The sequence below is a fragment of the Theropithecus gelada genome, chromosome 11 (assembly GCF_003255815.1).
Source record: "Theropithecus gelada isolate Dixy chromosome 11, Tgel_1.0, whole genome shotgun sequence".
NCBI classification, from domain to species: Eukaryota; Metazoa; Chordata; class Mammalia; order Primates; family Cercopithecidae; genus Theropithecus; species Theropithecus gelada.
In genome coordinates, this window is record NC_037679.1 from 13,004,253 (window position 1) to 13,027,202 (window position 22,950).

Genomic DNA, 22,950 nt, shown 5'->3' on the forward strand with positions numbered 1-22,950 from the left:
TAGAGTTGCTGTTTCACCCATACTACTGGTGATCCACTAGTTACAGTGGGCACATATCAGCTTTCCGGTTTTCACCTGTGAGATATACAGTCACATATTATATGGGTTTGTGCCAGCAGAATGAAGTGGGGTGAGGAGGATTGAACCGGCACCTCATTTATTCATTCAATGAAGGTTTATTGAGCCTCTACGATGTACCAGGTGCCGTGCTATGTTCTGGGATGGTAAAGAACAAGATCCTTGCCTACAAGGTACTCACTGAATTAGCAGAAGAAATCAACATATCAACAGGTAATTATAATATAGTGTTTTAAGTGTACTGGTAGAAATAATGCACAAGGTATTACGAATGCATAAATGAGCAGAATCTAATCCACTCTTTGGAGTGGGGACTGCGCAGAGGGTGGCCTCTCGAGCAGCAGATGGCAAGCACTGGAACTTTATTTTATTCACCTTTGTATCTCCTAGTCCTAATGATGGTGCCGTGTTTGCTCCATGAATTGACCAAGGATTTAAGTCTCTTTAAATGCAGTGGCAAAAGCACTGTAATAGGAGTCAGGAGGTCTGGGTTCTGGTCTAGGCTCTGCTATTGCAGTTGGTGGCTTGGCCATGTCACTGCTTGTCAAGATGAAATTAGGGAGAGATCCTGGACCAATACCAGGCCACCACTTCCCTCTTTAAATAAAATATACTGCCCCTTCTTCCAATATGTCTGTAATGTATAAGAAATAAAATCAAAGTTTTCTTTCTATAATCCATTCATAAAGTAGTTGTCAGCTCTCCATAATTTTGTCCTTTTCTAGTTTCATGTGGCACTTTTAAAAGTTAGGGCCGATTGACTAGTACTAAGGAAGCTGGAACCTGGGAGAAAGTGAGATCATATTAAAAAGCCCATTTGGCTTAGTTCTGCCAGTGCTGAAAAACAGTTTAAACCCAGCCTGCACTTAGGGCAGTGGAGCAGCAGAGCCTGGGGTCCTCACTGTGTCCTCCATAGAACTACTGTTTGCTTCTCTGCTTGAGCCCAGCAGAGTGCGAGGCTGGTGGCCAAAGTGTGCTGACCTGATTGCAACAGGAGGGCTTGCATCCCTCATGATCATGCTTCCTCTTTCTTTTTCTTGAAGGAAGGGAAATAAAACCCAAATGTTGTACATCTAATCGAACAACTCAGTATTATAGCTGGAGGGCCTGATCCTTCTCATAGTATCCTTTGCTGTTTACCTCCGGAACACCAAAACTCTTGTTTACCTTCATCTTCTTTTCTGTAATATGGGGGCTGCGTTGAGGGTGGTCTCTTGAGAAGCAGATGGCAAGCACTGGAACTTTATTTTATTCACAATTCCTGCCCTACTATTTAATGTGTGTTTCTTTTATAGTACTTACCAAAATTTATGATTTATATTTGATTAGTATGTCTTTCTAACTAGATGGTAAGATTCATGAATGCAAGGATTTTATTTGTTTTCTTCTCCATTTAATTCCCAGCATCTAGTATGGTGTTTCTAGATAGTAGTCACTCAATAAATACTTTATTTTTTATTTTTTTAGACATGGGATCATGCTGTGTCACCCAGGCTAGAATGCAGGTGCATGATCATAGCTCACCTTTACCTCAAACTCCTGGGCATAAGTGATGCTCTCGCCTCAGCCTCCCATGTAGCTGGGACTACAGGGGTACACCACCATGCTGGGCTAATTTTTTATTTTTTATAGAGATGGGAGGTGTCTCACCATGTTTCCCAGGCTGGTCTTAAACTCCTGGCCTCAAGCGATTCTCCTGCCTCAGTCTCCAAAAGTGCTGGGATTACAGGCCCTGCCTGTGCTCAGCCTCATACATACTTTTGAGTCACTGTGCCCAGCCTCATACACACTTTTGAGTAAATGGATGAATGGTGTTTTCAAAGTCGAGTATTATGAAGTATTTGAAATCACTTTGAAAAACTGTAAAGGAGAAACATGTAAAGCATTGTTTCTTCTCAACTAGATTGTAAGTTTCTTCATTGTAGGAACTGTCTTATACTTTTTATTTCCCATCAATCTAGCATTTTCACCTACTAGGTACTCTGTAAATAATTATGCTTATCACTATAGTGTTTAAAAGAACATCATAATACTTGCAGCAAACAACCTGAAAATGAATTTAAGAAAAAAAAATCCCATTTATAATACCATCAAAAATAATAAAATCTTTAGGGATGAATTTAACAAAAAAGCACTCAACAAAGAAGCACAAAACTTATACTCTGAAAACTACAAAACACTGTTGAAAGAAGTTAGAGAAGACCTAAATAAATGTAAAAACATCCCATGTTCATGGCAATATTTTCCAAGTTGATCAAAAGATTAAACACAATCACTGTCAAATCCCAACTGGCTTCTTTGCAGAAATTGATGAACAGATCCCAGGATTTATATAGAAACCCAAGGGACCCAAAATACCCAAAACAATCTTGAAAAAGAGGAACAAGATTGGAGAACTCACATTCCTTATTTTAAAACTTACTACAAAGCTACTATAATCAAGACAGCATGGTACTGGCATAAGGATAGAGATATAGTTATCCAGTGGAATAGAGTTAAAAGTCCAAGAATAAACCCTCACATTTTCAGTCGATTGCTTTTTGACATAAGTGCCAAGACAATTCAGTGGGGAAAAAAAATGGTCTTTTCAAGTAGTGCTGGGACAACTGCATAGCCACATGCAAAATAATTAAATTGGATTTCTATTTCACACTACATATAAAAATTAACTCAAAATAGGTCAAAGACCTAAATCTAAGAGCTAATTAAAACGGTAAAACTCTTAGAAGGAAACATAGGTGTAAGTCTTTGTGACCTTGGATAATGCAATGATTCCTTAGATAAAGGCACAATTTAAAAAATAGATCAAGAGGACTTCATCAAAATTAAAAACTTTTGCTTCAAAGCACACCATTGAGGAAGTGAAAAGACAACTCACAGAGTGGGAGAAAATATTTGCATTAATATATCTGATAAGAGAATTGTATTGGCTGGGTGCGGTGGCTCACACCTGTAATCCCAGCACTTTGGGAGGCTGAGGTGGGTGGATCATGAGGTCAGGAGATTGAGACCATCCTGGCTAACACGGTGAAACACCATCTCTACTAAAAAGATACCAAAAAAAAAAAAAAAAATTAGCTGGGCATGGTGGTGGGTGCCTACAGTCCCAGCTACTTGGGAGGCTGAGGCAGGAGAATGGCGTGAACCTGGGAGGCAGAGCTTGCAGTGAGCCAAGATCATGCCACTGCACTCCAGCCTGGGCGACAGAGCAAGACTCCGTCTTAGAAAAAAAAAAAAAGATCTGAATAGAAATTTCTTCAAAGAAGATATACAAATGGCCAGTAAGCATATGAAAATGTTTCCTACATATTCCTAACATTATTAGCTACCAAGAAAATACAAATCAAAACCACTATATGATACCACTAGGATGATTACAACAGTAGTAAAAACAAGGTAATAATAAGTGTTGGTGAGGATGTGGAAAAATTGGAATCCTCATGCATTGCTGGTGGGAATATAAAATGATGCAGCCATCTTGGAAAACAGCATTTCCTCAAAATGTTAAACCTAGAGTTATCACATGACCCGGTAGTTCCACTTCTAGGTATATACCTAAGAGAAATGAAAACACATATCTACATAAAAACTTCTATATGAATGTTCATGGCAGCATTGTTCATAGTAGCAGAAAACCCAAATGTCCATCAATTGATAATGCATAAATAAAATGTGGGACATCCATATAATGGAATATTATTTGGCAATAAAAAAGAAATGAAGTATTGATACATGCTATGACATGAATGAACCTTGAAAACATTATGCCAACTGAAAGTAGCCAGTCATAGAAGACTACATATTGTATAATTTCATTTATATGAATTATTCAGTGTATAGGTATGCTCTATATTTGGGGTAGAGGTATTCAGGGCATAGGTAAAGGTATAGGTATATGTTATATTCAGGGTATTAGTTCAGGGTATCGGTAAAGCTATCGAGACAGTAGATTAGTGGTTGCCCAAGGCTAGGGGTGTTGTGGGGAATAGGGGAATAGGGAGTGACTGCTAATAGATACAGGTTTTCTCTTTAGGGTGTGGATATATATATATAAATTTTTTTTTTTTTGATATGGAATCTAGTTCTATTGCCCAGGCTGTAGTGGCACGATCTTGGCTCACTGCAACTTCTGCCTCCCGGGTTCAAGTGATTCTCCTGCCTCAGCCTCCCAAGTAGCTGGGATTACAGGCGCCTGCCACCATACCCAGCTAATTTTTGTATTTTTAGTAGAGACGGGGTTTCACCATGTTGGTCAGGCTGATCGGTCTCAAACTCCTGACCTCATAATCTGCCTGCCTTGGCCTCCCAAAGTGCTGGGATTACAGGCATGAGCCACCACACCCGGCCTATTTCTTCATTTTTCTATCAGCTTGGTGCTTTGGAGCATAGAATGAAAGTTGTAGGCAGATTTTTCTTTTCTTTTTTTGAGACAGGGTTTTGCTCTGTGGCCCAGGCTGGAGTGCAGTGGCACGATCTCGGCTTACTGCAACCTCTGCCTTCCGGGTTTGAGCGATTCTCTTCCTTCAGCCTCCCTGAGTACCTGGGATTACAGGCGTGTGCCATCATGTTCAGCTAATTTTTGTATTTTTAGTAGAGACTGGGTTTTGCCATGTTGCCCAGGGTGGTCTCAAACTTCTGAGCTCAAGTGATCTGCCCACTTCATCCTCCCAAAGTGCTGGGATTGCAGGTGTGAGCCCGTGTGCCCGGCCAGTAGGGTGGATCTTAAAGGAGAAACAAGAAGTGGAACAAGGATGAAAGGGAATTCAATTTGCTAAGTTTTTGGGAAAAGCTGAGAAGTGTGCTCACTTTCCTAGCCAATGTAATTAGGTAAGTTTTGTGTCAAGACTCCAAATGTGACTGTTTTTTATTGAGCTTTCTAGTTTTGGTTGTGGTGTTTGAAACCTAATTGACCCAGCCACCTTCTTTGGATCCAGAGACACTAAAAATGTGAAACATTGACCTCTTGTCCTTAGTCTCCTTCATCTTTCTGAAGATCTGGATAATTGGTGGGTGTGGAAGAAAGCCAGGGAGAACCTTCTGTCTGTCTTGAGAATGGAAGGGTGACAGGAAACCAGGGAGTGACTCAGGAAGACTGGAGTCTAGAAACACAATGCTCTGAAGACTTCCCTGGGTATATAATGGGAAGCAACTTGGATGTCTTGATGACTGCTTGAACTACTATGCTGCAGTTTCTATTCTAATCTTTCTTTATGTCCTTTCTCCAGGATCCAAACTTCAGTGACCTGAGTACCTGTCACACCTATTTGTTCTGAATAGCCCCTTTGAACAGAGCCTTTCTTGACAGAGAAAAGGAGTATTGGTAGGTGCGGGAGGCAGGGAGATCTAGCAAAAAAGAAAAAAAAAAAAAAGAATTATTAATAGCTGTAGTCATTGGGAAACTTTCAGCCTGATGGGGAAAATAATAATCAGATTTAAGAACTAAGAATCAACAAATATAAAGACTTTCTTCATTAGAACAAATGCTTCCTTGATGAAAAAAACATTGAGCTAGATTTTAAAGGACCTTTAGAATGCATATTGTGGCAAAGGAGAAGAAACTCCACCCAAGGCAGCCAGCGTAAGCATGGTGGAGGAAGTATTTTCTCCCATGATGTTGGACCTTAGTCACAGGAATAAGCGCTGCCCAGAGCTAGTTAGCTGTGACCCTGTTCCTGCATATCCTGAGTGATTTGATGTGACTATCTGAAGTCCAGTTAAGGGTCAACTGACGGAGCAAGTGAGGGGATCCTATGAAGTAACAGTTTGGCTTGGGTCTTGACTGGAGAATTCAGTGCGTTTGAAGTTGCCTTTAAGAGGAGTAGAAGTAAGAGCATTAGGAGCCCTTGCTGGCGTGTGGGTTACCTACACCAAAACAGATTTGTGTTCTGCTCTCTGGCCAGCCCTATTCTCTGCTCTTCTTATCCCAACTTGCCTAATTGATACCTTGGCCGATGGTGTCATTAACAATGCTTGAATAATAGCCTGACTGGCTGATTTCAAAATGAGAGACATGATTAATATGTCGGAAATCCAGCTGGGGGGAGCAGGAAAGGGGATGTTCCAAGGAAAAGAAAATGGGGGAGGGGTCCTTCGCCCCCTTACTGCCAGTCCACTGTCTTCAGCAGAAGGGAAGAAATTGGGGATAGGAGTCTGACTTCAGCTCCTTCTTGGTTTGCTGATCCCTCTCCATTTCCCCTCCCTTACCTCCCCCAACAGCACACGTTCTGACACCTACAAGCTCGTTACATGATGATGACCTATATTTTTATCTTTTTTATGAGCATCAAACACACATCGTCTTGCAAGCACATGTGTTTTTTTCCCCTGTTGACGTGTGAGTGCCTTTGATGGTAATTTATTGTAGGGTTGAGCAGCCAGGTCTTAATTGTACCCTAAAATTGCTTACCATTTTGATGCCTCCAAACCATCCCAAAATGTACCTTTTTCCTACAGAAGGGTGTGGGGCAATCTCTTTTTTACTGTGTTCTATGGTGGAATGTGAGGCTTAGAGAGAACATGAGGGAAAGATTCCCTAGCTGGGTTTCAGGGATGCCTTGGTCCCCAGCTTCTAATTGTAGCTGGGCTGTATGAAAGTTCTGCTCTACTCAACAAAATTTAGACTCAGTTTTTCCCTCATGGTATAGGGTCAGCATGACTTCACTGGTTGCTCAGAATGGTCAATGGGCAGTTTCTACTCCAGCATTCAGACTTTTGGTGAAATTTCCATTGTGGCCACTTGTATCTGTGACTGTAGATGGGATTAGAAATGAGAATGTTGGTATTAACCAAGGGAGCCTGGGCTATGAGAGGCAGCATATCAGGCCTTCTGCAGTCTCCTGTAATAAACTCTACCTCCACATCTGACCACTTCTTCCCTTGGCTTAGGTAGAATTCCACATTCCTGTGTACAGGGGAATAGAGGAATACCAAAGAATACCAAAGCCCAACAGAACTTAGTGGTTTGGTTTTGTTTGGTTTTGTTTTATTTTTGAGACAGGGTCTCACTCTGTCACCCAGGGCAGAGTGCAGTGGCACAGTCTCAGTTCATTGAAGTCTCACCCTCCCAGGCTCAAGCCTCCTGAGTAGCTTGGACTATAGGCATGTGCCACCATGCCTGGCTAATTATTTTTTTCGCAAAGACAGAGTCTCCCTATGTTGCCCAGGCTGGTCTTAAACTCCTGGGCTCAAGCAGTCCTCCCACCTCGGCCTCTCAAAGTGCTGGGATTACAGGTGTGAGCCACCATACCTGGCCAGAGCTTAGTTTTTAATTATAATTTGAGTTTGAGCCTAATAGTCTCCTTGGCTGTGGCCTCACTTTGTCCCTCAGTGCAATAGACAGCATCATACCCTAGCACACTCACATTCATTACAGAAGGATGAGTCAGTGTTCCAGAACAACTAGAAATGTAACCCATGTCTCATGAAAATATAAGGAGAAAAGAAAGACTTAAATTCCTATCATTCCCTCTGGAGAGGCCAGGGGTAGTATCCAATATTAACCCAGGCTGCTGTGCTGGAAACCAGTCTACCTACAGACTGGATCCGTGTTAGCTCTTGCTACGGACCCTCCATTCCAGCTGAGTTCATTCTTCTGTCTCTCACACATGACACTCATTGCATGTGCTTGTTCATACTTGCCTCCAAACATGTATACAGGCCAGTTTCCTCCTTACCTACTCCAGGTACTGTTTCTCCATCTTCTCTGTCCAACTTTGTCCATTTTCTTTGTAGATACCCAGTCCTGCCAGAGCTCACTTCCACCAGAAAACCTTCTTAATTGGCCTTACCTGGCTCCAAGGACTGCACTATTCTATAGTTCCTCAACATTGTGTTATTTGCACTTATTTCTGTAATCTACTGTCTGCCTGTGTCCGTGGAGGGATGTTGTGTATCTGTCTCAATTAGCCTCCTGACTGAGAGCAGAGTTATTACCGTCACCTTCTTCAGTGGATTAAAATCTCTTCTGTTAAAGGCCTGTCTCTTCTGAAAGACTTTACACTCTTCCTTGGTGTCCGTGGCAGTGAAGTTGTATAGGAGCAAATGAGCTTGAGAAAGACAGCAGCTTCCATGATGGAGTCCATGTGAAATCTCATTTTCCTATAATAACTAGGACATTACTGGTTCTCAAACTTCAGAAAATGAGTCAGTTATCTGGAAATTTCAAAGAAATATGGTGCATCTATCTTAATTCCTGGTTTTCCAATATACAGATAATACAATTAGAATTCTGTTGCTTGATCTTCAGGGCCCTCCATGGCGACAATAATATTGGTATCAATATTCTTTTACATATCCTCGACTACAATCTCGTGGGTCTACTTGAGTTTCTTCAACTTGTTCTATGCCTCTAGACCTTTGCATATGCTGTTCTTTCTGTCTGGAATGCCATCCTTTCCTCATCAGCTTGCCAAGATCTGATCCTTCATTTAAAGCCTAGCTTAAAATCTTCTCCAAGATTACATCCTAGATCTCTGTAGCAAGAATCATTTCTGACCCTCCTGCAACTATAGTGTCACATTGTTTGAGTCTCTATTATACTACTGTTTTGTACTAGAATAATATTTACATATTTATTGTCTCTTTTACTATTTTGTAGGTTATGGGAAGGTGAAAATTGTATATATTTTTTCTCTTCTTTTTTTTCCCTCCTTATTCTCTGCCATCTTGTACCAATTTCAAACTAACTCCCCCAAGATTATTTATTTTTTAACTGTATATCCCTTTACATTTTTGGGCTTAACGTAATGCTTTGCATAGGCAATGCTCAAGAAATATAAATTAATTTGGATAATAGAGCCAGGTTTTTTTTTTCTTGTTTTCACCTTTTATTTAGATTTCAGGGCTACACATGCAGGTTTGTTACAAAGGCATATTATGTGATGCTGTGGTTTGGAGCACAATTGAACCCTTCACCCAGGAAGTGAGCATAATACCCAGTAGGGAGTTTTTCAGCTCTTAAGCCCCTCCCACCTGTAAACAGACAGAATTTACACTCTTCCTTGGTCACCCATTTTTGTGTCCATGGTAGCAGAGTTGTATAGCTTTATCAAGCTCATCTTCATTCCTCAGTATCTATTGTTTTCATTTTTATGTCCATGTGTACCCAATATTTAACTCCCACTTAGAAAGTAAGAACATGTGGTATTTGGTTTTCTGTTTCTGTGTTAGTTTGCTCGGAATGATGGCTTCCAGATGCATCCATGTTGCTGTAAAGGGCATGATTTCATTCTTTTATGGCTGCATAGTATTCCACGATGCATATGTACCACATTTTCTTTATTTAATCCACCATTGATGGGCAGCTGGGTTGATTCCCATGTCTTTGCTATTGCAAACAGTGCTGCAATGAACATAGGGGTGCGTGTGTGTTTTTGGTAGAACAATTTACTTTCCTTTGAATATATACCCAGTAATGGGATTGCTGGGTCGAATGGTAGTTCAATTCTTAGTTCTTTGTGAAGTCTCCAAACTACAGAGCCAAGCTTTTTATGTTTATTTTGCTCTTACAGTTGCTTCTCTAACCATGTCACCATTTTGCTCTGTCTTTGGATATTCTCTAGCCCTATTCATGGTAAAATCTAAGGGCATCTAAAATAAGGCTGCAGGTGGAACTGACAGGCTTGAGAATCAGTTCAACAAGCTTGAACACAGATTCATCCTTGGAAACTTTTTGGACTGGTTTGAGATTAGCTTTCCTGCTTGACAAAGGGCATTTGAAGGGTTGTCTGTGCAGGTCCACTCAGGGAGAAACCAGGATCAAGGGAGAGACAGTTGAAGATGAAAATAAACTAGTTTCTGGGAACAAGGTCAGTTTGAGGATTTTGTGTGTCAGCAAAAAGGGCAATGTATTTGCATAAAAGTATTCATTACACTTTTGGCACCAAGCTGATTGTTTTATGCTACAATAATGTCACCGACAGCAGTTTTCTTGTCAGGTGCCTGAGGAAGGGCTCACATTTTGCTGCCGTTTGCTTGTTGGTAAAATGTGAAGAAAGGAATGTTTTTTTGAGCGCTTTTGTTTCATATGCTTAAGAAAAGACAAATCTAAATCTTCTAGGTCTCTTACCAATTTCTCCCATCAACTACTCACGCTCCCAGCATTTCAGTTCTCCTGACTTTCAACAAAGCCTTTTCATGCTAAGATAAGCGATTTAACTGCTTCCCCTTCCATAGTTACCCTGTCTCATTTCTGATGGTCTACACGGCTCTTCTCATCAGTCCTACTCCTGTGTGCTTAATCCTGTAGCTTCCTTCTTGCCAAAGTCGGGTCTATTATCTCCTCTTCCTCCTCTGGAAAGTCTTCTTTAACTAGCTTCCAGAAATGTCCTTACCCCTAATTCTCCCAACATTGATAGCAATGATGGCACTCCAGCATTAATTCTCTGTATCTCATTTATCTGTATCTTGTTTTCCATTGTGCAGAAAGCTTCCCCATACTGATATTCCTTTTCCTATTAGCCAGAGTTCATATTCATCCCCATGGCTTCCAGTTCCTCTAGTCAGAGAAATCGTTGACTGGCTTTCTCTTGCTTGGAAAGTCAACCAACTTTAGGAAATGACAATAAAGAGAGATTTAGAACCTACTGACCCTCTCAATCCCTTCCTTCCCCTCTCAGGCCCCCCTTTCAACCCTTCCTTCCTTCCACAAATGCTGGCTGAGTCTCTGTTATGTGCTAGGTGCTGCTCTAGGTTACCATGCTTCTCCCCTGTATAAAGCTTATACTCGATGCTCTTTCTGAATGGGAGTTTAGATATTGGTCTGATACTAGAAATACTTAATCAAATGCTCCCAAACGATGTCATAAGTGTGAATTCTGATGGAGTACAGAATTAGGATATCTCTTCTCTGTAAGTCATTCTCTCCATTCTTGAAATTGCTATTCATCATTGGACCATCTTTCAGAACTTGATACAGAAGAGTTTTTGTGTCTCATTCTGTGACGAGCAGTTAGTCCATCTCAAAAATAATTTTAGCATTTACTGAAGAACCCCAAGGAGTGGAGTGGGGAAACTAGATAGTCTAATCTCCCACTGTTCCATAGAAACACACACATATGCACTCACCTGCAGGCTTATGTAATTACATGTTGTTGAAATTAAATGGCTAAGTTAAACTGGAGTAAAGAAGTAATCTCAATTAGTTGCAGTTAATAAGGGAAGACTGCAAGAAAAGGATTTGAACTGGGTTTTGATGGGAGATTGTGGGAAGTAGTCTGTGAAGACAACACTCTAGGTGATGGGAGACGTTCATTGTTCAATCTGAGGCTTAAATGTGAGAAGAGTCAGGCTGTGGGGGTTGGTGAAAAGGTTATCTTGACTGAAGCATAGCTCTAAGTTGGAAAAGTCCAAAGAAATGGGTTTAGTTAGAAATTAGGATGAAATTGCTAGAGGACCTAAATGACCAACCTAGGATGTGTCTTCCTAGCTGAAGGCAGGGCCATAAATAAAATAATTTGAGGAGGGCTAAAATATTTATTCTTCCCCTTAGCTTTTGAGAACAAAAGACTAAGGTTTCTGGGACTCTGACTTTATATGACTAAGGTGCTCCTCTTACATTAAGTAAAGCATAAAGACCAAGTATAATGTAAACCCAGTGTCTAGATTTTTCTATAATATTGTTTTAATTTCAGCTGTAGTTATCTGTCCTAATGAACTCCACACTTTGTTTTGCCTGGTTCTATTCTGTAATCATATAATGGCCTGCGGAATTTAACTTAACCAGCCACATGCTCCTTGCATCATTCAGCCTACCCATTTTTTCTGTATGAAAAGGTTTCACAGTAAAGCAAAGAAACTTTTACACCTAGCTTCTGTCCTTTGACCTTTAACTTTCTGGAGTGACCATACTTGAGGGAAGGAAATACCACCTAGAAACTGCCCCTGGATTTTTCCCAGCCTGCTGCACGGAGGTCTTCCAAACCTGGGTTATGCTAACTGATGGCAGAGGAGAAGAGTCCCAGTCCCAGCTTCCCAGCATTTTTTTTTTTTTTTTTTTTTTTGAGACAGAGTCTCACTCTGTCACCCAGGCTGGAGTGCAGTGGTGCAATCTCGGCTCACTGCAAGTTCTCCCTCCCAGATTCACACCATTCTCCTGCCTCAGCCTCCCGAGCAGCTGGGACTACAGGCACCCACCACCACGCCCGGCTAATTTTTTGTATTTTTAAGTAGAGACAGGGTCTCACCATGTTAACCAGGATGGTCTTGATCTCCTGACCTTGTGATCCACCCGCCTCGGCCTCCCAGAGGATTACAGGCATGAGCCACCATGCCCAGCTTCCCAAATTTTTATGATATTTCCACCTGGAACCTCTGCTGGAATTTCCTCTGAAGCAAAACAAGAGGTGGTCACTTTTCAGACTGTTTATGCAGGGATGAGGAGGAAATATTATAAGTGTCTACCTCTTCCCCTTGGCACATTTAGGTTTAAAACACAAAATATCAAGAAAGGAATTAATTTTGTAGAGAAAGAATGAATAGAACTAGCAAAGAAGAGCTAGCAAAGAAGAACTCTCCAACAGTGTGGTTTACTGAAGGAAACTGGGCAGTCCCTCTGTCTGAGGATCTAGAAGAATGGGGTCAATTAGCATTTGTCTGCAGATTTTGAAGGCAGCGAAATGAACAAGAGGACTCCCCAAAGCTCTGTGTGCAGGCCTAAGACTCAGTGATTTCATAATGGGACATAGAGAGAGGAAGCAAGGGAGACTCAAACCCATCTTTTGAGTCCTCTCTTCCCTATGGTTGCGTGTACCTCTGGTTTCTCAAAAAAAAATTTTTTTTTTTGCCTTTCTGCTTCAGAGATGGGTGGCTTTGAGGAAGTGAAGATAAAATTTATTCAACCTAGATGTGTAAATAGAATTTTGTGACCAATTTTGATATGACTTTTATACCTAGACTTATAGCCAGGGGTGAATTTTCATACTGGAATAGGGTCAACTCTTTATTCCTGATTTGTGCATTATCCACTTTGTGGATTTTTGCAGACTCCATACTTCCACTGCCTTGGGTTTGACAGAAACACTGAGTCAGAGCAAGCATCAAGGATAGACACAAAGGGTGTGTTTGTATGTATGAGTATGAGTGCAGGTATCCAAAGATAAAGCAATGAGGATTTATTTCACTTCTGTTTTCTCTTTGTAACACTAATTACATTTGTGAACCTGTTTAATGGTGGCCTCTACTACTAGATTGTAAGCTACATACAAGGCTTATGCACCATTGTATATTTATCACTTAGCATAGGACTTGGCACATGGCAGACACTCAGCAAATGACAAAATCATGTGGCCTCTGCTCTCATCCACTGACTTAGATAATAAGAAGTGTCTCCTCCTCAGGGACCAGGAGGATGCTCTGCTATGGCAAGTCGAGGAATCAGAGATGAGCCATGGAGCCTGTGATCTGATCTCCCCAGTGAGGCTGTCAGCCCTAGGGTAGATTCCTTGTTGACTACCCTTTTCTCATCACTGGCAGCATCTTATCACAATACTTGGGGCACGGGCCAGGGAGTTACCCAGGTCTGAGGATGGGAGGAGTGAGTCCTGGCTATCAGGATAGACATCTTATTCCAGCTGCAGTTGTCCTAGATGTGGCCTGTTTCCCAGCCCACTGACCTTTAGGGCACAGTTGGAGGTTGGGAGCATGAGTCAGAGAGGAATGTGGGACTGGTTGTTTGGGAGTTTCACTCTGTGGGGAGAAGCTGGTTCCCCATGCCTATCAGTTTTCTAATGGCATCTCCAGAGGCAGAGCCTAGAAACAATCACTTGAAGGAGTCAGACGAAGCACCCACACTTTTTTGGACCCCTAGGATGTTGGCAGGAAGATAATTTATACAGATTTTAACAGGCACAGGACAGAAAAGTATTGTAGAGTATTTCAATAGAAATCTGAGGCTGGGTACAATGGCTCATGCATGTAATCCCAGCACTTTGGGAGGCCAAAGTGGGAGGATCACTTTAGCCCAGGAGTTCAAGACCAGCCAGGGCAGTATAGTAAGACCCCATATCTACAAAAAATAAAATGTTAGCCAGGTGTGGGAGCACGTGTCTGTAGTCCCAGCTATTCAGGAGACTGAGGTGAGAGGATTGCTTGAGCCCAGGACGTTGAAGCTGCAGTGAGCCCTGTTCATGCCACTGCACTCCAGCCTGGGTGACAGAGTGAGACCCTGTCTCAACGAAACAAAACAAAACACACACACACACACACACACACACACACAAAGAAAAAAGAAAGGAAAATTTAAGATATCCTCTTATTCATACTTCTGCCTCCATCCCAGATAAGTACAAAATCTCTCTTTGAAGATTTTCTAAAGTGAGGGGGTTCCACTGTTAGGTGACCATGGTAACCACTACACCACAGCATACTTATGAGAGCATTGCACTGTTAAATCTAGCCGAATCTAGCCTGCAACATGGAAGCCATGACTAGGACAGTGGAAGTGCAGTGTGAATTATCCAAGCAATCATTTCCTCATTCATTGGGTGGGAGTGGGCAGACACACCTGGGAGACCCTCACCCTGCCTCCCACGATGCTCTGCTTCTTCATACAGTGCACACAGTGGTGGAAAATGGCAGCAGGGGCAGAGAGGTGCTCATTCTGGAGAGGGGACCTATGAATCTTGTAAATATGATGACATCTGCAAGACAGACTCTTCAGCCGCCTGGTAGTCTGTAATTGAAGCCAGGAATTCAGCACACGCTCAGACACACCCAGCCTTCACCATGGGTTCCCAGAAGCAAGTTCTTGCATAGCCACTAGGCTGGGAGGACCCTCACTTAACCAACCCTCCCTGACAAGCTCCAAGGCCTCAGAGTTGAATTCTAAATTTCCAACTTAGCAATAATTTTTTAAAAATTGCATGATGCCGAGGCTTGGGGTATGGATGATCCCATCACCCAGGTGATGAGCATAGTACCCAGTAGATAGTTTTTCATTCCTTACCCCTCTCCCTCCCTCCCCTCTCTAGTAGTCCCCAGTGTCTGTTGTTGCCATCTTTATGTCCATGTGTGCTCAAGGTTTAGCTCTCACTTATAAGTGAGAAGATGAAGTGCTTCGTTTTCTATTCCTGTGTTAGTTCACTTAGGATAATGGCCTCCAGCTACATCCATGTCGCTGCAAAGGACATGATTTCGTTCTTTTTTATGGCTGCATCCAACTTAGCAATAATTTTTATCCCTCTCTGTTTTCGTTATCAGCAGTGCCTAAGTTGTTCATGCTGGTTGTTCTCAGGTGCTAACCTCCCCAGTGAGTGAGATCCAAGCTTCATGGAAGTATCATGGGAAATTCTTTCATTTTGGTTTAACTGAAATCTGTTTTTGTTATAATCATCAGAGTCTAAAATTGATCAAGCTAGAAAACTTCTACACTGCTCTGAAGTCCCAGGCAAATAGGCTGGAGGTTTTTCCTGCTGTTCTCCACCTTTCTCCATAATGAGATGCTTTGTTTCCATGAATTGGCTCTGATCCAGATTTCTAGACTCTATGACAGGACATTTCATCCCTCCCTCTGCCTCCAGGCAGGACTGAACTTAACTCATCCTAGGCTGAAGGGTGTCTCCTTTAGACCTTGTTTCAAGATTTCCTGACTCTTTGGCCTCTTTCAGTTAAAAGCGCACAGCTGATTGCCCTGATGCCCAATCTTAATTTCCTAATGGCAATTCTAGCTCATTTCTTTCCATTGTGGAAAGGAAGATCCATATCTCCCTCATACCTTCCCAGCTAAAATTATCTCACTTCTTTTACAATGTTTCTCAGATATTAATTTGATCCCATATCTTCCTTGTGCTAGAGGAGGAAAATTAGTGTTATATGAAATATGCCCCATTATCTCAGTATTGTTGGCCTGAGCTAGTATTCCATATTTTTTTATCACTTTTGTTATTGTGCTCCTCACCAACATATCTCATCCTTTCTTTGCACTGAGACTTCAAACATCAGTTTCATCTACCTGGAATGCCTTTCCCTCTCTCATCAGTCCTGACCTTCCATTACTTTCAAATCCTGTTCCATTCTCCCTCTCTAGACAATGTTGCCTAACTCTGCATTCTCTCTGTATTCCCGATTCTTCTGAATTCCACTAGCAGCAATGTAAAGAGTTTCATTCAGCTGGCCTCAACGTCTGCCCTTGCCTCACTCTCTCCAAGCATGAAGCATGGATGAGAAGAGTTCTGAGAACTTGCAGGGAACCAGTAGCACAGTGTAGTGAGATGTGTATAGCAAGTCAAGAATTTGGGAGTTCTAGTGTAGGTCTATAACCTTGTCCATCTCATAACCTCTCTGGCCTTTCTGCTTAATTATGTATGGACAAGGAAGCATTGAATTAGGCCATCTCGAAGAATTCTTTAACTTTAAAAATGTTGTGAATTTGTGCTTTCCTCTCTTGGTCTCTTTCAATATCATGGACAGAACTCTACAAGCAGGGAAATCACAGAATAGGAGAATATGAACTAAAAGTCATAGTTGATAGGGGAAAAGCTTCATTTTAATATGGAGGTAGTGCTGGTCATAATAATTGGAAATTTGTCGTGAGAATGGGCGCAGGCTGCTGCACCTCTTTATCCTCTTGCAATCTTACAAACATTGCTGTGATGTGTTTTAAAGGGTAGGGAGGCCGGACGCAGTGGCTCACGCCTGTGATCCCAGCACTTTGGGAGGCCAAAGTGGGCCAATCACTTGAAGTCAGGAGTTCGAGAATAACCTGGCCAACTTGGTAAAACCTCATCTCTATTAAAAGTACAAAAGTTAGCTGGGCGTAGTGGCACATGCCTGTAGTCCCGGCTACTTAGGAGGCTGAGACAGGAGAATTGCTTGAACCCAGGAGGTGGAGGTTGCAGTGAGCCAAGATTGTGCCACTGAACTCCAGCCTGGGCAACAGAACCAGACTTTGTCTCAAAAAAAAAAAAAAAAACCTGATGTAAATGACGAGTTGATGGGCGCAGCAGACCAACATGGCACAAGTATACATATGTAACAAACCTGCACGTTATGCACATGTACCCTACAACTTAAAGTATAATAATAATAAATAAATTAAAAAAAAAAAAAAAAAAAAGAAATACTGCTCCCTAAAGAACAATCATATAAATGTGTTTTGCCTTAATATTATAATGTGAATATAATTGTGTAAAAAATTTTTAAAGCTGGTTGTGATTCTTCAAAATAACATAAAGGAAATTTAAAAAAAAAAAAAAGGTAAGGAAGTGGAAGTGGCTCTGGCCTAATTTCTACATCCTCAGCACATCAGCACAGTGGCCATCAGGCATATCCTAGCAATATGCTTGTACTAATGTAAAAAGGTTGCTCCACCCTCATTCAAGTCACTGAAGGAAGATCCTACATTAAGTTCTTACTCATGTTTTTCTTGGGAAATTCCCAAGTCCTATGTGAGTAGAGAAGACCATTTCTATCTGGAGTCCAAAGGTCTTCCTTTTCTAAATAGAACTTAAGTTTGTTCTATGATATGTTGGTCATTATGCTTCACAACAATCCCTGAAAATAAAGACTGCAAAAGCAGTAATTTGTAAGGTTATGTGGTCTCGTGTGTGTGTGTGTGTGTGTGTGTGTGTGTGTGTGTGTGTGAGAGAGAGAGAGAGAGACAGACAGAGAGAGAGAGAGAGAGAGAAAGAAACTCATGTGATTGTCACTGTGGACTAGAGGAGTCTTAGAGAAATGTCATATTGACCATGACACTTACTCTAATCAGGGATAGACTCACGTGTTATTTATTTTTGAATCACATTATCTTAAGCAGCGGGACAACTTAGATTTTATTCAAAGCTTAAGAGCTAGAGGAGAGAGAGGAGGGAAAGTAGGTATAGAGCATTTATTAAATACTTACTGTATGTTAGGTATTGTGAAAGACTTTATATATCATATATACTCAACATAAGGTGAGATTTTATCTTCCCAAACTACTTTCTCAGAAAAGAGGAAGTTACTTTATATTTGAATCCTTACAAAGTCTCATATTATAGGGTACTTTCTCAATTGCTTTTTAAGGAAGACACATTAGTCTGTAAAAGCAAAAAAAAAAAAACCAAACAACCTCTTCACCCCAAAACAAACGAAAAACAATCAATGAGGGTTTGGATTACCTATAGAGGCCATTTGATGGGGTTTTTTTTAAGTGGACTTCAGTTTCTGGGAATGTGAAAGGCTTGGGCTGGGTTATTTGAATCAACTTTCCTGCTGAAAATAGCTTTAAAATGCTGGATAAAATAGTTAAGACATCTTAAAAGCATGAAAGAGCCAACAAAATAGTAAGGAAATATCAGGTCAAAATCTAGTTGAAAGTGAAAACTCAAAGTGATAAGTGAAGCAAAAAGACTACTTTTAACCAGAAGGTATTTGCTGATAGAAGCAAACTTGCACTCTGGTTTTGATGGTTGGTCTGAGAACGTCAAACTCATGGCTGGCCCAAAGTTAGGAATCTAATAGGAGACTGTCCCCATATAAAACTGAAAAATCGAAGAGTTATACCCTTAGTGTAAGGGTGAAATAGAAATAAGTCTAGGCTGGGCATGGTGGGTTATGCTTGTAATCCCAGCATTTTGGGAGACCAAGGTAGGACGATTTCTTGAGCCCAGGAGTTCGAGACCAGCCTGGAAATATAGGAAGACCCAGTCTCTACAAATAACAAAATTAGCTGGGTGTGGTGGCACACACCTATAGTTCCAGGTACTTGGGAGGCTGAGGCTGCAGTGAGCCATGATTGTGCCACTGCACTCCAGTCTAGGTGACAGAGCGAGACCCTGTCTCCAAGGAAAAAAAAGTAAACCTACCCTTGCTGCCACATCTCCAAGGGACTATACGAAAGTTTCCTTGGTGCTGAGCAGAGCTGAAGGAAAAAGTCCAAGCCAGACTGATTTGCAGCCCAAATTTATATCACCTAGGTAGTAAAAGAAAACCTCAAACCTTGAATTTAATTTTAAATGATTCCAGATTAGTATTTCCTTTGGACACCTGGCAAAAGCAAAGGCAAATCCTCCTTCAGTGAAGACCTCTTCATCCTAAGCCTCAAAAATCTCCACAAGTAATTCTTCAAAGGCAATGAGCAAATAAGCACATAGGGAGAGAAGGCACCATGAGTGAGAATCAGCAAAAACAACAGACAGCAGAAACAGATGCACAAAGACTTCAGAAATTGAAACTAACTGTCCGGCATATGTTAAAAAACAAGCCTGAAAATAGTTTCAGGGAATGTAAAAAATGATCTAGTGGATTTAAAACAGAACCAAGTAGAATGATTCTAACAGCAAATTTGATCCAATTGAAGAGATAATTAGAAAACTAGAAGACAGGTCAAAAGAAATCCAGAATGAAGCACAATGTGGTGAAAGTATGAAAATACGAAAGAGAGTTGAGATATATGGAAAATAGAGGGAGAAGACCCATATCAACCAATAATTAAGGCTCCAAAATTAAACAAGAGAAAGAATAGAACAGAAGCAATGTTTGAAGAAATAATGACAGGATTTTCTTAAACTGATTAAAGTCACTAAGAGGCCCAGTGAATTCCAAGGAAGATTAAAAAAAAAAAAAAAATCCAACCCTAACATATGTTAGTGAAACTACAGAACATGATATATGAAGAGAAAAATAAGGAGATAAGAAAAAAGATAAAAATAAGAAAAATAAGGAGATAAGAAACTTCTGCTTCTGGTCACAAAGAAGTAACTGACATGGAACTCATCCTTCCATCCTAAACAAGTGCTATATATATGAAAAAAAAATATGTGTGTATATATATGTATATATATTTACTGAATGGGTTTAATAACAGATTTGACACTACAGAAGAAAAGATAAACGAACTTGAAGACGTAGAAAGAAACCATTCAAACTGAGGCACAGATAGAAAAAATACTGAAAAACAAAAAGAAGGCATTAATGACTGCAGGGACAATATCAAGTAGTTTAACATTTATGTAGTAGGATTAAGAAAATTTTGATGGAATAATGGATAGCTTCTTCTCAATTTAATAAAAACTATAAACCTATAAATTTAAGAAGCTCAGTGACCCTAAGCTGGCTAAACATAAAGACAACTACACCAAGGCACATCATAATCAAATTGCTGAAAAATTTTAAGAGTAGCTAGGGAAGATATATTAAATATAAGGGAACAAAGATAAGAATTATTAGAGATGCTTTGTTAGAATCAGTGTAAGCCAGGAGACATTGGAAGAACATTTTTAAAGTACTGAATGAAAAATATGTGCCAACCTGAAATTCTATGTCCAGTTAAAATGTTTTTCAAAATAAAGGTTAATAAAGACTTGTTTCCACACAAACAGAATCCAAATGAATACTGAGTGTTCAAGGAAGATTATTACGTTGAATGAAAATGATATTGAATAGAAACTTGGACTTACAAGAGTTTCAGAAGTGGTAAGTATATGGGTAAATATTAAGACTTTTTCTTGTTTTTAAAATTTTTTTTTCTTTTTTTTTTTGAGACGGAGTCTCGCTCTGTCGCTCAGGCTGGAGTGCAGTGGCCGGATCACAGCTCACTGCAAGCTCCGCCTCCCGGGTTCACGCCATTCTCCTGCCTCAGCCTCCTGAGTAGCTGGGACTGCAGGCGCCCACCACCTCGCCCGGCTAGTTTTTTGTATTTTTTACTAGAGACGGGGTTTCACCGTGTTAGCCAGGATGGTCTCGATCTCCTGACCTCGTGATCCGCCCGTCTCGGCCCCCCAAAGTGCTGGGATTGCAAGCTTGAGCCACCACCCCCGGCCGTTTTTAAATTTTCTTTAAAAGTTAACAGGCTATTTAGGGCAGATCACTTTGAGCCCAGGAGTTTGAGACCAGCCTGGGCAACATGGCACAACCCTGTTTCTGCAAAAAAAATACACAAATTAGCCACACACAGTGGCACATGCCTACAGTCCCAGCTACTCAGGAGGCTGAGGTGGGAGAATTGCTTGAACCTGTGAGGTGGAGGTTGCAATGAGCTGAGATGATACCACTGCACTCCAGCCTGGGTGACAGAGTGAGACCCTGTCTCAATAAATAAATAAATAAATAAATAAATAAATATTAAATGAAAGAAAGTTTTAAAAAAGGATAACAAGTTATTTAAAACAAAAGAGAAAACAATGTATTTTGGGGTTTATAACATACATAGCAGTCAAATGTATGATGATAATAGCACAAAGGAAATGGAAGCAAACTATTGTCCCTACTTTGTATGTGAAAGGGTATATTATTTGAATATAGGCATTGATAGTTAAAGTTGCCTAATATAAATCCTGTAAAATAATCAATAAAATAACCAAATGAAAAAGTATAGCTATCCTAAAACTTATTCAATTCAAAAGAGGAATCCTAAAACTTACTCAATTAATCCAAAAGAGGAAAAAGGAAACAAGAGATGATTAGATTTAATGTCAACTATATTGATAATTACATTAAATATAAATGGTGTAAACCTTCCAATTAAAAGCTAGAAATTGTCAAATAGAATAAATAAGCATGATCAAACAATATGCTGTCTACAGGAAATGCATTTTAAATATAGAGACAGATAGATTAAAAGTAAAGGGTGGGAAAAGAGGTAGCATGCAAGCGTAAATAATAAGAAAGCTGAAGGTGCTATATCAATCTCAGGCAAAGGAGACTTCAGTACATGAAATAGTAAGACAGATAAAGAGGGACTTTTCATAACGATAAAAGGTTCAGATGATCAAAAGGAAATAACAATAATAATAGTAAACAGTTGGCAAATTACAGAACATCAAAATACATGAAGCAAAAGTGCCATAACTATAAAGAGAAATAGACAAACCCACAATTAGAATCGATTTTAAATTCTGTTCTCTCGAGAATTGATAGAACAAGTTGTCATAATATCACTAAGGATTTAGAAGACTTGAACAACATAACTAACCAACTTGACCGAGTTGTCCTTCATAGAACATTACCTGCAGTGATTGCAGAATGCATGTTATTTTCAAGTATATATGGAACAGTCACCAAGGTAAGCCATTTTGCTGTACCATAAAACAAGCATTACTAAATTTAAAAGAATTGAAATCATATACAGTATACTCTGATCACATCAGAATTCGATTAAAAAGCTAACTGAAAGTATATCTGAAAAATTCCCATATTTTAGAATATTAAACATAATATTCCTAAATAGTCCATGAAACAGAAATCACAAGGTAAAATAGAAAATACTTTGACTATTAAAAAATGAAACACAATATATTAAAATTTGTGAATGTAGCTACAGAAGTATCTAAAAGGAAACCTATATCTGTAAATGTTTTTATTAGAAAAGAAGAAAGATCTTAAATCAATTATCTAAGATTCCATTTTAAAGACCTATAAAAAGAAGCACAAAAATGAAGCAAAAGTAGAAGAATGAAATAATAAAAATTAGAGTGGAAATCATTGAGATAAAGAACAGAAAAATAATAAAATCAATGATATCAAGAGCAGTATCACTGAATAAATTAACAAAATTGATAAACCTGTAGCTAGAAAGGTTATGAAAAACAAAGAAGATACAGCTTACAAATATCAGGAATGAAAAAGGAGATACCGTAAATCAATAGGGCTTTATTTTATTTTATTTTATTTTTATATATTTATTTATTTTTTGAGACAGAGTCTTGCTCTGTCGCCCAGGCTGGAGTGCAGTGGTGCGATCTCTGCTCACTGCAACCTCTGCTTCCCAGGTTCAAGCAATTCTTTTTTTTTTTAATTTTTTTTTAAAATTTATTTATTATTATTATACTTTAAGTTGTAGGGTACATGTGCATAACGTGCAGGTTTGTTACATATGTATACTTGTGCCATGTTGGTCTGCTGCACCCATCAACTCGTCATTTACATCAGGTATAACTCCCAATGCAATCCCTCCCCCCT